Genomic DNA, 13,264 nt, shown 5'->3' with positions numbered 1-13,264 from the left:
TTAAGCATAATATGCTCAAATCCTAACATGGCAAACTGCAGCCCAAAAGGCAACAACAGCTGTCAGTGTGTCAGTGTGCTGACTTGACTATGACTTGTCCAAAACTGCATGTGATTATCATAAAGTGGGCATGTCTGTAAAGGGGAGTCTCGTGGGTACCCATTTTCTCCTTCGCGACAAGCTAGCATGACATGCTGGATTCCTTAGGTTTTCTAGTTTCATGATACCGGTATCTTCACTCTAGCTTTAAAACTGAGCCCGCTACAGGCTAAAAATCGCAAGTTGCATTAATGCATTAAAGAAATTAGTGGCGTTAAAACAAATTTGCGTTAACGCATTATCGTGTTAAATTTAACAGCCCTAATTGATACATGTTGATAGCCAGTTTAAACAGTATGACCACACATACATACATTAACTTCCCCTACCTCAAGCTAATAATTAATGTTTTTCAATGTTCTTAGTTGAACTTAAAGGTGCAGTTTGTAGCATCTGGTGGCATCTTCTTCCGTGTGCCAAGCGTGTAAGAGAACTACGGTGGCCGACGCAAAACACAAATTTGCCCTCTCTAGAGCAAGTGTTTGGTTTGTCCATTCTGGGCTACTGTAGAAACATGGCGGCCGGCTCCATGAAGAGGACCTGCTCCCTATATAGATATAAACAGCTCATTCTAAGGTACCGAAAACATAACAATTTACATTTTCAGGTTATTATACACTAAAGAAAACATACTTATTAATATTATATTCCATTTCTGCCAATAAATCCCCCAAAATGTTACCAACTGCTCATTTGAGGAATTGCATTTACATGCAACAATCACAAACTACATACAGCAATAACTAAAATATGTTAACGGCTGGTAAGTAATTGGTGCTCATCACTACTTTGCAGTCCTAATGCAAATCCTGTCTGTGTGACTACTGTACATTTTCAAGGTGAAATGACCAGTGAGTGAAATTTTACATCCAGTCATACTTGGCCTTTTCAGGATGACAGAAGGTGTCACTGTTCATGCAACACTTCCACACTCAAGCCTGGAAAGTTGAAAGCACATTCCCGATACCGTTAGTAAAGACTGTGCATGAATTAAATTTGAACCCAGAATAGTTCTACAATATAAATGTAAGATACTATAATGCAATATACTAACACTATGATATACTGTAAGTATTAGAACAAGTGTTACTTTTTCAAAATCACTTAAAGAATTAGGTATAATTTGAGAAACAAACAAAGAGCTGACGCGAAAGAACAGCTCTGAAAGTAAAACGCCAGGGAAAGAGTAGACGGAGCAGAAAAGACGGACGTGGCACACACATACACACACACATAGATTGAGTGGAGGGACTTGTCAAAGGACTAATACCCCTTGCTTGGTATCTTCAAAACTGACTGGATGACAAACATGTCTGTCAGCGCTGTGCCAATATAGTTTAGGGCCTCTCGTGATGGGGCACACACCCAATGACAGAAGCAGGTCATTTCCGCTCCCTGGCATCATAAATCCACCGTCTGGCCCCTGTCCGGCTGCTGATGCTGCAGAACACCACACACGGTGGACCTGTCGGAGCACCGTGAGCTACTGCGCTGTCCCCATGGCACACAGAAATACACACAAACACACACACAAACACACACACACACTGCAAACAGTCTTTATGTAGGAGTAGTCGTGGCCAGCATACTGTCCCATCTGCTCTATATATGGCATCTCAGGTGAGTGAAAAAATAAACTATCTATCTATCTATCTATCTATCTATCTATCTATCTATCTATCTATCTATCTATATATCTATCTATCTATCTATCTATCTATGTGCACTTTTTGTTACAGCTTACAGAGCATCTTTCACGATTTTTCCCCTTGTCAAGGAAGAAAGCAAAGCTGCCACGCTGTGGTTCACTTGTCCTTTGTGCAGAACCTGACACCTCATATTCCTGTCTGCAGTAAAAACTGCACTTAATATACAGTAGCATAGCAAAAATACAGTGCGAGCATGTCAGCTGGGGGATGAGGGATACTGCACGTAATATATTCATGTTTGCTTAAATCAGGCTCAAGGTTAAAACAACACCTATTTCTCTTGGCGTCACATCTCTTTGGCACAACACAGAGTTTCGATATGCCAAACATGACACCTCCACTCACTAATACAAGAGAAATAAGGGATGAATGATAAATAAATCTGCATTTTCACAACCTTCTGCTATATATACCTCACCCTCTTCCTCCTCTCCCAGACAGGAATGCAAATGGGTCATTGAGCTTCATCCCCCTTTTGCCCTAACATGCAATGACAGTGTTTAAATTCCTGTTTGAAGCCCCAGAAAAAAATATAGGAAACTCTCCCATTTAGCATGAAGAGGTATTAATGTTCCCCCGCGCAAGGCTAGGGATCAAAATATGTGCTTTAGGGAAGCCATGACCGCTTTCAGGAAGCCATGGCCGGGGTTGAGCGGAATGCTAAATGCCATACATCCTCAAGGTTATCTCTGAAGACAGAGCCCTTTTGGAATCTGCCTCTGCTTTATTTTTTTGAATGCATGCATCAAGCCAGCAGAACGGAAAAAGATGAAGGTGACTCCTAGAACGAGTCAAACGCTCTCTCTCTCTCTCTCCGTGCGCGCTGCCTGGTGGTTGTAGGGTGGCGTACACCTCGCTGTGTCCGCAATGAATGGTTGTAATTTGGCGGGTCCATACCAGCCAGTGCACTCTCTCTCTCTCTGTGTGCAGTGTGTGGTTGTGTCTGTGGACTGGGATTAGACAGAGGTACAGTAAGCCAGGGGCTAATACAAAGCACTTAAATGTGAAAAGTGTCATTTCCATCCCCAAGTCCCTGAATATTGAAATTAGGTCATCAGTGCAGCAGAGGCCAATTTTCACCCTCATATATCATGGCTGCCCCTGCACCCAAGGTCTCATTACACCATACATGGTCAATAAGCCATTAACATGCAGCAGACAATGTGTAATGTTCACACAAAGACTATGTGTCTACTGTACAGTAACTGTAGTGAGTCAGTGCTGGTGCCATACAATAATCCAGGGCAAAAGCATACATTCAACAACACGGAGAAAGAGACCTAACAACCATCACTTGGAGTATTTTCGGATTGTTTTGATGCTAGTAGTCGTTTGGAAAGGAAGGGAGACGCTTTTGTATGCAGAGTCCTTTTTTTTCCAACATCAGTTTGCCAGTGTGATATTCATTTGTTGGAAGCTGTGCTGCATAAACAAACAACGCCCAAGGCTACCACTGGCTGGTTAAACAACCACAGGCTGTTTTCTCTTTTCTCCACCATAGCACATTGTGAATTCCTTGTTGGACCACAACACGCTCTGCTGTGTTTATTTAACAAATGGCTTACATGTACTGACAATTTCACATTATAATATTTACACCTCGCACCTTAGAAGAACATTGTGTAGGTTTTATGTTCAGGCTTTGATTTATTAATGAAAAGTATGATAGTGCTTTAGTAATGACTGAATGGTTTACACTGCACATCCTCTCTAAGTTGTAATGATATAAACGTTCCTTTGTTTGCCGGCATCCTACATTTCTTCTCGCCATTACCCTGCAATAAACTGAAGGCATCAACATTCTTCTAACAAACCAACGGCAGATTGAGGCCCCTGCCACTGCTGTAACAAATGGGGCAAATCATTGCCACAACCCATGTTTCTTTCTGCTTTAACGTGGTTACACGACTGTGCGGGGACATTTATGGACTGCCTGATCCAGTGCTGGCAGATTAAAACAAAATCAAGCCAAACCGGTTTAAACCTCTTCTGTGACGAGTCTCACAGCATATTGTGCACCAGAAAACAAACATTTTATTAACAATAAAACATTGTTTTATTTTATTTTCGCGCTCTGATTCAATCTATTTCCCTCAACATTTTTTCCCCGAGTACCTTCTTCCTGCTTGTGAAAATGGGGTTTGTATTGATGAGCTGAGCCCAATATTGATTTCCCATCATTCCTGGTGTGGACATTTTCTGGTCTATTATACTACAGTCGCAGCATATTCCCCTAGCAGCCGTAAAGTGGATATATGGACAACCTGACCTTGGCAATATGGAGATAATGAAATATCCTTAATGACCCTTCCTGAAAGATTTTACAGGCTGGACTATAGACTGCCAACCCATGTACAATAATAGTTAGCGGAGGAGGATTTTAGAGGCCCAACTAAATCTACAGCTCACTACACGTATTGGGAGGACTGTTAACTTGTCTATTTTACTAGGTTAATGTAACCATTAAGGGCACACAGTTATATGAGAGTGGCTAATATCAATGACTGGTTTATATTTAAGGGCAGTGTCAGCCATTGCTCTCTGACTCACACCATCAGCAGAATGAAGAGGAAAACGTGGTATTTCCTGTGAAAAATACAGAACATATGTACATGTAACATAATTTGACATTGGTAGCATTATGTCTAAGAGGATGTTCATCCATAATTTTTGAATAATAATCATTTTAATAAAAAATGAGGTATGCTTTATTTGAACCTCTATTGCCAATATATAAATACTTAATAAACTGTGTATAAGTTACTATAATGTTTATTAACGCAATCTTACTTGATAAAAACAGTACATATCTGTAATCATACAGTATGTACAGTAATGATGGTAGCACTTTTATACTATTTATAAGCAGTATGTAAACAATTAGTACATGTTTTATAACACACTACAATGAAACTATAAGGACATTTTTAATGGTTTATTAATGTCTTTGTTAATAACTACAACTCCTCCTATGAAGCATTTATAACTGGCATATAAACAGTTCATGTGTAATTGATAACGTACTTGTAATCTTGTTATCACAATTATCTCTTTAGTCTTTCTCCAGTTGAAGTTTGGCTTTTATGGCAGCTATACTTTCTCAATTTGATATTTCAGGTAGAAGTATTGTGTTTGTGACACAACCACTATTTATATTTATGTTTGGAAAGATGTAAAATTATCTTACTAAGATATTGACACTATGATCATCAATCATTAAATATCCAATGTTTAATTTTACTTTAAGTATGTTTGTACCACATTCATAATATTACTTGGTGAATGTACTAACATGATAAATACACCTGCATCAGGAAATGTTTCCATCACACTGCATAGAGGTCTGTACAAGATGAAACTTCATGCTCAGCAAAAATAAATAGCATGTTTTGTATAAACTACAATGTACTCTATTGCACACTTCTGACAAGTAATTTATAGTTAACATATTTTGTAAGCATGTTTCAGTATTAATAAAGCAAAGAAAATCCCCTTTTAAGGGTAATAAATAGATAACAATAATGTTACCACAACACTGATACGTATTTATTAGTGCATGAATCCTGTTTTCTGAGGTATTCGGATATCTTAGTTCTCTGTTTCAGTAAGCAGATATCCTTATAGCTTACTACAAGTTTATAATCAACATTTATTAGGTGACTGTGCACATGTGCAAATTCTTTGTAGGTTAGAACTTGAAATTGTTTATAATGAATAATAATAATTATTCTTTACTTTACTCCATTTTATACTAAAGATAGTTTACATAGTTATATATTCATTTATAACAATTTTCCACCATGTTGTAAAGCATTTCTTAACTGTTTGTACACATGTACAGCAAGTTTAAGGTTGTTTATAGATGTGTTTAAAACTATTATATGATATACTGTATGATACAATATGTTACACTGTGTTATCAGGCATTCATTGACTGCATCAGTTACAGATGCTATTATGATTATAAAACTTTAATAAACACTTAACATGTCCTTCTCACCTATTTATAACGTCATTATTATGTGTTAAAGTGTGTTATAAAATCATTTATAAATTGTTAATATAGAGCGTATAAGTGCAAAGTTAAAATAAAATTTTGCAATGGTTTCAATAATCTCCAAGAATTGCCTAAAACTGCAGCCAAAGAAAGAAAGAAGGAAGGAATGTCTGAACTCGAGTAGTACTGTAGGTATTTAGGTGTCAGAGTCGGTTAGGCGTCAGCAGGTGAAAAAGGGAGATCATTATTCACATGTCATGCTGACAGTTGTTTCAGAGATTCGCGCCGATAGCAGCTGATAATCATCCCCAGAGCGAAGCAACAATGAACTTGCCCTACCACTCCACTGTCTTCAGAACACTTCAAACATGCTCCACTTCAAACACAAAAGCAGCCATCTCCTTTGATGTCATTGTCAAAAAATGAGTTTTGTTCCATCGCATTTAAACTCCACCCCCTCCGCTGAAACCTAGACGGAGACGTGAGAGAAACAGATTTTGAACATGAAAAGAGCAGCTGTGTTGTCTGATACAGCCCTCTATCCTCAGGCTGCCATACCTCTCCCCTCGCCTCACCAGAATAGGAAATACAGTCAGAGCTGTGCATTACACTACATGGAGCCACTCCTGTTAAATGTGAATAATGTTTACAGAATATATGGCACAGAATGCATACTTATTAGTAATCCCATGTTATGCCATGAGTGCAAGACTCTATGGTAAGTCAGGAAGTGTAGTTGAAATATCCAGTATTTCATCTCTTTGTACAGCTCCTTTACTAAACGGGACCTGGTTGCAGAGGCAGCTGGCTGAGCATGTCTGCTCCTGATGAAATCTCACTACAGACACGGCTGCTTCATAATGACTATAATCACAGCAGATAAGCAACTAGTGCATGGGAAGGAGGGTGGAGATCAGAGGGTGAAAGAAATAGAAGGAGAGAAAAAGTAATTGAATCTTTTGGAGGCACATTCAGATGAAAGCCATTGGCTGTGTGGGAGATGCTTTTCAGTGAATGACATTTAGATTACAGAGGTGCCCTGTTCACCATCACGGTCAATACCTCCTTCTTCACAATAGCACTCCTAAGTCTCAGCAACGCCGCTCTCAGAATAAAGAAGGTGTTTCAGCAGTGATGTGGATTTTGGGGATACAGAGTGTGGATATTCTCAGGATTTAGCATGGGGAACACGAGTGCTGCATTAAAATACAAGAGTGTCTGTTATCATTTCTACAGTAGTGATTGCGATGTATGATCGTCATCATCATCATCACTATCATCATGATGCACCACCAGGGTCTGAAATTAGCAGCCGCCACTCGCCAAATGCGGGTAAATTGTTGGCAGTGGCGGATAAAATCGTCAGGCCATTTTGGCAGACAGGGAAAACGGTGGGGATGGGAATAGAGAATCGGTTCCCGTTGGTTCCTAGTTGTCCCATTCCTTGGCATCTCATGCCTCAGCGACTATCGATTCCTCTTATTGTTGCTTTCCGACAGTTACGCATGCAAAATGAAGCATACGCATGCTGTATCATTCAGTTTGTTTGGGACCGGAGACACGGCGAAGAGAAAAAAAAATGCTCAAAAGCATGGCGCTATTACTTCTAAACCTGAGGGGATGCACCCTATTTCTCCTTGATAATGCTACACTGTGAACAACAAATCTGTGTTGTAATCAAAAGGAGGAGCGTTAGTAACGTTACCTGTTAGCAGCCGGTGGGCAGCACGGTCCTGCTTGGATAAATAACGGAGCCACTAACGTTAACAGAGGTGCCATTGAGTTACATTTATGAGGTGTTCACGGTCTGCTCTGTAAAATGATTATTGGGCGAAGGTAAATTACAACGTTATCATGATGTGTTCAAATGTAATCTCATAGAATTAAGCTTTTAACGAGAAACTTGAATAAATCCAGTTGTTTGTAGGGGATGTTTTCACAGCAATATAAATAGATGATAGAGAGGGAATTATGACCTGTGTAACTTCCTAACAGCTTGCCAACAACTTTTTTAATCAAAGCAAATATTTAAATAATCATAATCATTTGAACTGTGTGTTTTTATGCAAATAACCACTATAGATGTCAATTGCAAAGTACAGTACAGTACTGTGTACAGTACCATCCTTCGCCCCAAAAATAGGGCTCCCCCAGAAGCTACGGTGTAATTCGAACACTGTAATTTACCATGTTTATAATGTTTTTTATGTAAAATATATTGAACATTGATTGACATCAGATCTAAAAGGTAAATCCTTCATTTAGCGCAGAGATTTCAAAAGTGGCAGACAAAATTTCTGAGTGGCAGACAAAAAAATGTAGAAAAAAAAAGGTTAGCTTCAGTCCCTCTGCACCACCATCACCAGAACTGTTGTTACACTCACATGTAAAAGGATATTCAGTTCCTGCTGTGTATGGTCATTTGATATAGGCTATTCATTGAACTGCCTTATCAAAATGTAACCCACGGCAACTTCCTCCCCAGCACCCCCACCCGCTTTTATCCTTTCTATCTCCTGTATTGACACAGACCAGCATATTCCTAATATTAGAGGGATCACATATTGCCCCGGTGACACACTTCAAATGCATCTCAGATTAATGATATATCACGGCGAGGGATCTACAAAAACCATTAGTAAGCCTGACACTTTGACATCAGATTTTAAAAAATTTCCGAGTAATCTTTTTGATTTATGAAAGTGTGTCCAGGTTCATCGGGAGTGATTCCAGATTTATCACATCCTGGTTAGAATTATTAATGATTTTCAATTTGTAAATCTGATGCTGCCATGTTCGGCGGAGCTCCATGGAATCACCAAAGGCTGATATCGGAGTCCGAGCTTTGCTCCTGAAGCATGATTACTTTATCAAAATATTGCTACCTATGACTTACATTTCACTTATTTTCCACTCCTGCAGAGCCCTTCCCGTCGCCTTCATTTCTCTCTCCTCACGTACGAGTGCCACACACATTTTTCATAAAACGGCTTCTAAACACCGGAGCAGCCGCAGCTTAAGACGCTGCTTGGCTAATCTTCTGAAGTTAGACCTTGCGCTATTAGTTCCGAGTTCCTGACACATGCACTTTTAAGGACCTACTGTGTCAACATGTCAAATGGATGTGGCGCGCAGACAGCTGTACATTGCAATCTTTCTCACTGTTGATGAGAGGCACAGCAAAGATCATCATCACGTTCCAAAGATAGCCAGATATGTGTTGATGTTGAGGTTTGCTGTGATGTCATGTCAATGCATCAGTACAACTACTTTACTTCTACTAGAATCCATTCTGTGTGAAGTGCCCTTTGTGTGGCATATGCCCACTCAGACATGAATAAGACTGGCACTTTGCAAGTAAGCACTATGACCACATAACAAGATGTATGGGTGTGACACCTTCTGCTGAAATGTGCTTTTTCCATTGAAGCCATTCAGAACAAATCAGTTGACGTGGACAATAAAAATAAAAAGGCCTCACAGCCCAGCTTGTTTTTGTGGGAACACCTCAGTAATTACTTTAAATGCTCTACTCCATAAATAATTACAGGATGACGATTTCGCCAACAATTCTTGCTAGTCGCTGTTCTTGTTCTTACGTCTTTATGGTGCATCTCACATCAAAGGGAATCAGTGGATGTGTGAAACTGTTGATAACCCTCTTCAGTCCCTGTCCTGTTCTCAGATAAATACAGCCCTTCACCACATCCATGATTCATTGCTGATAGTGCCAACATGAATGTGTTAGTAATAGTGTCTCTTTACTTATTCAAAAGACACAGCTGCATTGTTTCCTCCACTGAATACCACAGACACTGTGGCAATATCAATACTTATAAACTATGTAAAATGAATAGCTTAAAAATGTCTGTGGGAAATGTGCTTATTAACATTCTTGCTGAGGAGAATGGTACCAATCTCATATCTGTCAGCTAAGGCTACAGACTGTTTAATTTCACTTAGCTTAGCATAAAGACTGGAAACAGGGGGAAACAGCTAGCTTGGCTCTGCCCGAAGGTAACAGAACCAACATGAGGGAGATCAGTGAAATCAGCAAAAAATTATTTTTGCTGATTTAACCATCGCAAATACAGTATGTTACAGGAGATTATTGCCCTTATGACTCCATTAGGACCAGTCTTCCTCCGCAACCCACACACACACAATCACCATGCATCTAAATGGCAATTAAACTTGAATGACTGCAAATGTGAGGAACTCAAGAGTGCTAACTAGTAAACAGACAACTTGGCATTTGTTTCTCTGCTTCAGTGCTACCACAGAAAGCACAGCCAGAGCACGGCGTGCTGCATGTTGAAGTTGGACCAAATTCACTTACAGACCAAAAGTACACAATATTCTCTGTATTAGTCCCAACACTGCCTGCTGGGCTGCTGGTTGTGTTCCGAAATGATAGAAAACAATGAAGAAAATCTGCTATGTACTTTACTAGTACAGTGCACACGCAAAACATGACTGACTTGTGGTATTGCAGCTTAAAGCTTTCTCAAGAACTGCTCAACTTCACACTCGACACTGCGCCTCCTTAGGTCCTCAGCAATACACCTGCCATGACATAGTTGCGTCACACACCCAGCCGCGGCTACTCAGAAAAAACGGTGAAATACAGTCTGGTTCACAGGAAAAAACACAGTTTTATTTCAGAAAGAGAGTTTTGAGTACTTCTTCTACCACTGCCAATACCAACATTCCCAGTTAGAGATAGGCTGAAAAGTAAAGCCTGACGGCGTTTGCCTGGGTTCCCAAATCACTAAATCAGCCCCAAAACACACCTAAGTCGCAGCTAACCGTGGTCAGAAACCCCGGTGAAATACATTCTAGTTCACGGGAAAAAAAAAAACAGGGGCAGACTTTACCGTTAGGCAAGGTAGACAACTGCCTGGGACCCCCAAGTAAAAGGACCCCAAACTGCTATAGATATATTATGATGATTAAATGTGAAAATGATTGAATTATGTTACTATTCTAAGTCATTGTACCCCGAAATAACTTACTAAAGGCCCCAAAAGCCCTTAAAAAAATATGCAACTCAACTGTATACTCCTGTGTACTTCTTCTTTGGAGGAAATTATTGTACAGTACAAATACATTTACCTGACTGAAAGATGTTACGGTTGGTTACGTTGCAGACTCAGATTTCACTCACACAATATACTGGTCAGTACAGTGTTAGAGCAGCGGCCATTAGCTAGCCAGTGGGACACACACAGAGGGACACACATGCACTAACATGCACAGATGGCCACCCGGCTTAGCACAGTTATTTTGCCAGCGGGGGCAACATTATTAGTATGTTAGTATAAAGTTAGTAACTTACACATTTTGAGTTGCGATGGTAGGGTGGTTCCTGTAGGCTATCCCCTCATGCTTGTTGCTTCCAGGGAGGTGAAGAAAAGTTTGGTTGTAACGTCATCCAGACCAGCATCCATTTAGCCTTAGTGTGACCTCTGTGAGATGTCTCACTGTCTGAATCAATCACCCGGAGCTTGTCAGGCTTGTGGTAACAGCTGGTTTATTCCACATCTGCATTGATGACAAAGTATATATAGAGTAGAATAGTCATCTATTGTGGAGAGACAGCGCACGCACTGTCTAGTGGTAAATCCTCCATTGCTTTGAGAATTACAGTATGTTTACATGTTTGAAAATCCATTCACTGTAAAATACATTGACACAGTGATCGTATAGTGGGTTTAGATTCAGAAGACTTCATAGCTATGAGAATATATAGTGAATGTACAGTGGACGTTTGTGCAGAAATAACTGCTGCAGCTCCTCCAGACCAACAGAGGTTTCCTGTGAAGTGACGGGGCTCCGCAGCGAGAAACGTTATCGTCTCCGACCGGGTGCCAGTGTCTCCCCTGTTCCCTCCGGCCGCAGTCGGGAGGCTGAAGCAGGAAAAGCCAACACTAGGATCAGCATTGATTCATGGAGAAACCTTCGTCTGGTCAGCTAACATTACTGCCAAGCAGGTGAAATATAGAGTGATATTGTGATTTTAGCTGACGTGTGTCGCCTCCCTGTTTTTTGAGCGATTCTCGTTCATGTCTATGTAGAGTGAGCACAAGCGCGAGCCCGAGGCTGACTTTCGTTGACTTAACGGCCACAGGTGTCGCTGTTTACAAGCATTTCTGATTCTTACAAACAGTCCCTTTAAATTCAATTGGAGAAAAATGTAGACAAATATATTTCTCACACTGGACTGTTTTTTAATAGTCTGTTTATTGTCAATACTGTATATACTGCTCCTCTTTTTATACTTCCTTCTATTTAAATGGTTCATATTTTGTTACACTTTGTTTAGCTCTTTTTTACCGTGTTATCTGATGCATCTTGTTTTCTGCACTATCTCCTTTTGCTGCTCTACAATGCAAATTCCCCCACTGCAGGACTAATAAAGGAATATCTTATCTTATCTCATCTTGTTACCTTTTTTGGTTCTGTATTTTGTCATTTTATAATAACAATTATGCAACTTAGTTACATTACAAAACACATTAAGTACACCATAGAAAATATACCTCATCTGCATGTTTAAAATATTAGCACACTCTTATAAAGCGACATACTGTAACATACCTGTATCCATGACAACCAACACACAGTGGACAAACTGCGCATGCTCAGTCTGAAGGGCCGTTAATGTTAGCTTGTTAGCTTGTTAGCTTGTTAGAGTTTTACTGGCAATAAAACACATAAAAACGAACGGTTAACTGAACAAAAACATGGCGAATTTAATCTAAAACTGATAATGAACAACCAAATACCAAAGCCAGCTCAATTTGTATCTGCTTTTCTAATTAGTTAACATTATTTTGCCCACAGACACCTTACCCAGTGGAATGGTAGCAACCGTTGCTATGAGCGTTACCCATAATCCTTTGCTGTTACTACTCAGTGTAGCTGCAGGTTCACATGTGACAGCAGCAGGTGGAGTGGTTTAGTCCCATTGAGAGGGATTTAATCTGAACTGTTATTTAAACTATGTTACATTAGCAGACTATATACAATTTGAGTGGTGCTGTTCTTCAAAAATAGGGAGGATTTCAAAACCAAAATGGGTTTCAGAGACTTTGTTTCCTGCATTCCCGGTGACTTTTAAAGAATAAAAATAACAAAATAATAAGTACGCTGCAACATCATTTTTTATCTTAAAGGGACTGTTTGTAACTTCTTACACGTATAAATCAATCCGTGTCGGTGTCCCATGCACGCTCGCGTGTGGCTATGCTGTTCAGACTCAGACTCCAACACAAACTACACAGAAGCACCAAAACCACAAAGTTCTATCTAGTGTAGCCGGTCTTTCAAAACAGTGTTGGCCGCGGTCGGAGGACGCGGGGGAGACCGAAGCTCTGGTCTCCAGGGCCGTAGTCTCTGCTGTACTCTGCTCCGCTGCTCCTCTGCCTGCCTGCTTGCCTTCACTAACACATCGCGC

At 40.1% G+C, this 13,264-nt stretch overlaps 1 protein-coding gene across 8 annotated transcripts in view; it reads right to left on the bottom strand.

The window, feature by feature from the left end:
* Positions 1 to 12,695, bottom strand: part of mvb12bb (multivesicular body subunit 12Bb) — a 145,817-nt gene extending 133,122 nt beyond the window's left edge. For 7 of the 8 annotated variants that reach the window (XM_037778054.1, XM_037778059.1, XM_037778057.1 and 4 more), the window contains exons 1-2: positions 12,406 to 12,654; positions 11,144 to 11,349 (exon numbers count right to left, since the gene is read on the bottom strand). The gene's annotated coding sequence lies outside the window, so the exon portion shown is untranslated. The other variant, XM_037778055.1, reaches the window with a different exon arrangement.
* Between the last annotated feature and the right edge of the window lie 569 nt (positions 12,696 to 13,264).

Source organism: Sebastes umbrosus, chromosome 8 (assembly GCF_015220745.1).
Source record: "Sebastes umbrosus isolate fSebUmb1 chromosome 8, fSebUmb1.pri, whole genome shotgun sequence".
Classification (NCBI taxonomy): domain Eukaryota; kingdom Metazoa; phylum Chordata; class Actinopteri; order Perciformes; family Sebastidae; genus Sebastes; species Sebastes umbrosus.
Note: the sequence above shows the minus strand (reverse complement) of the source record. Positions and strands in the feature narration are given on the sequence as shown.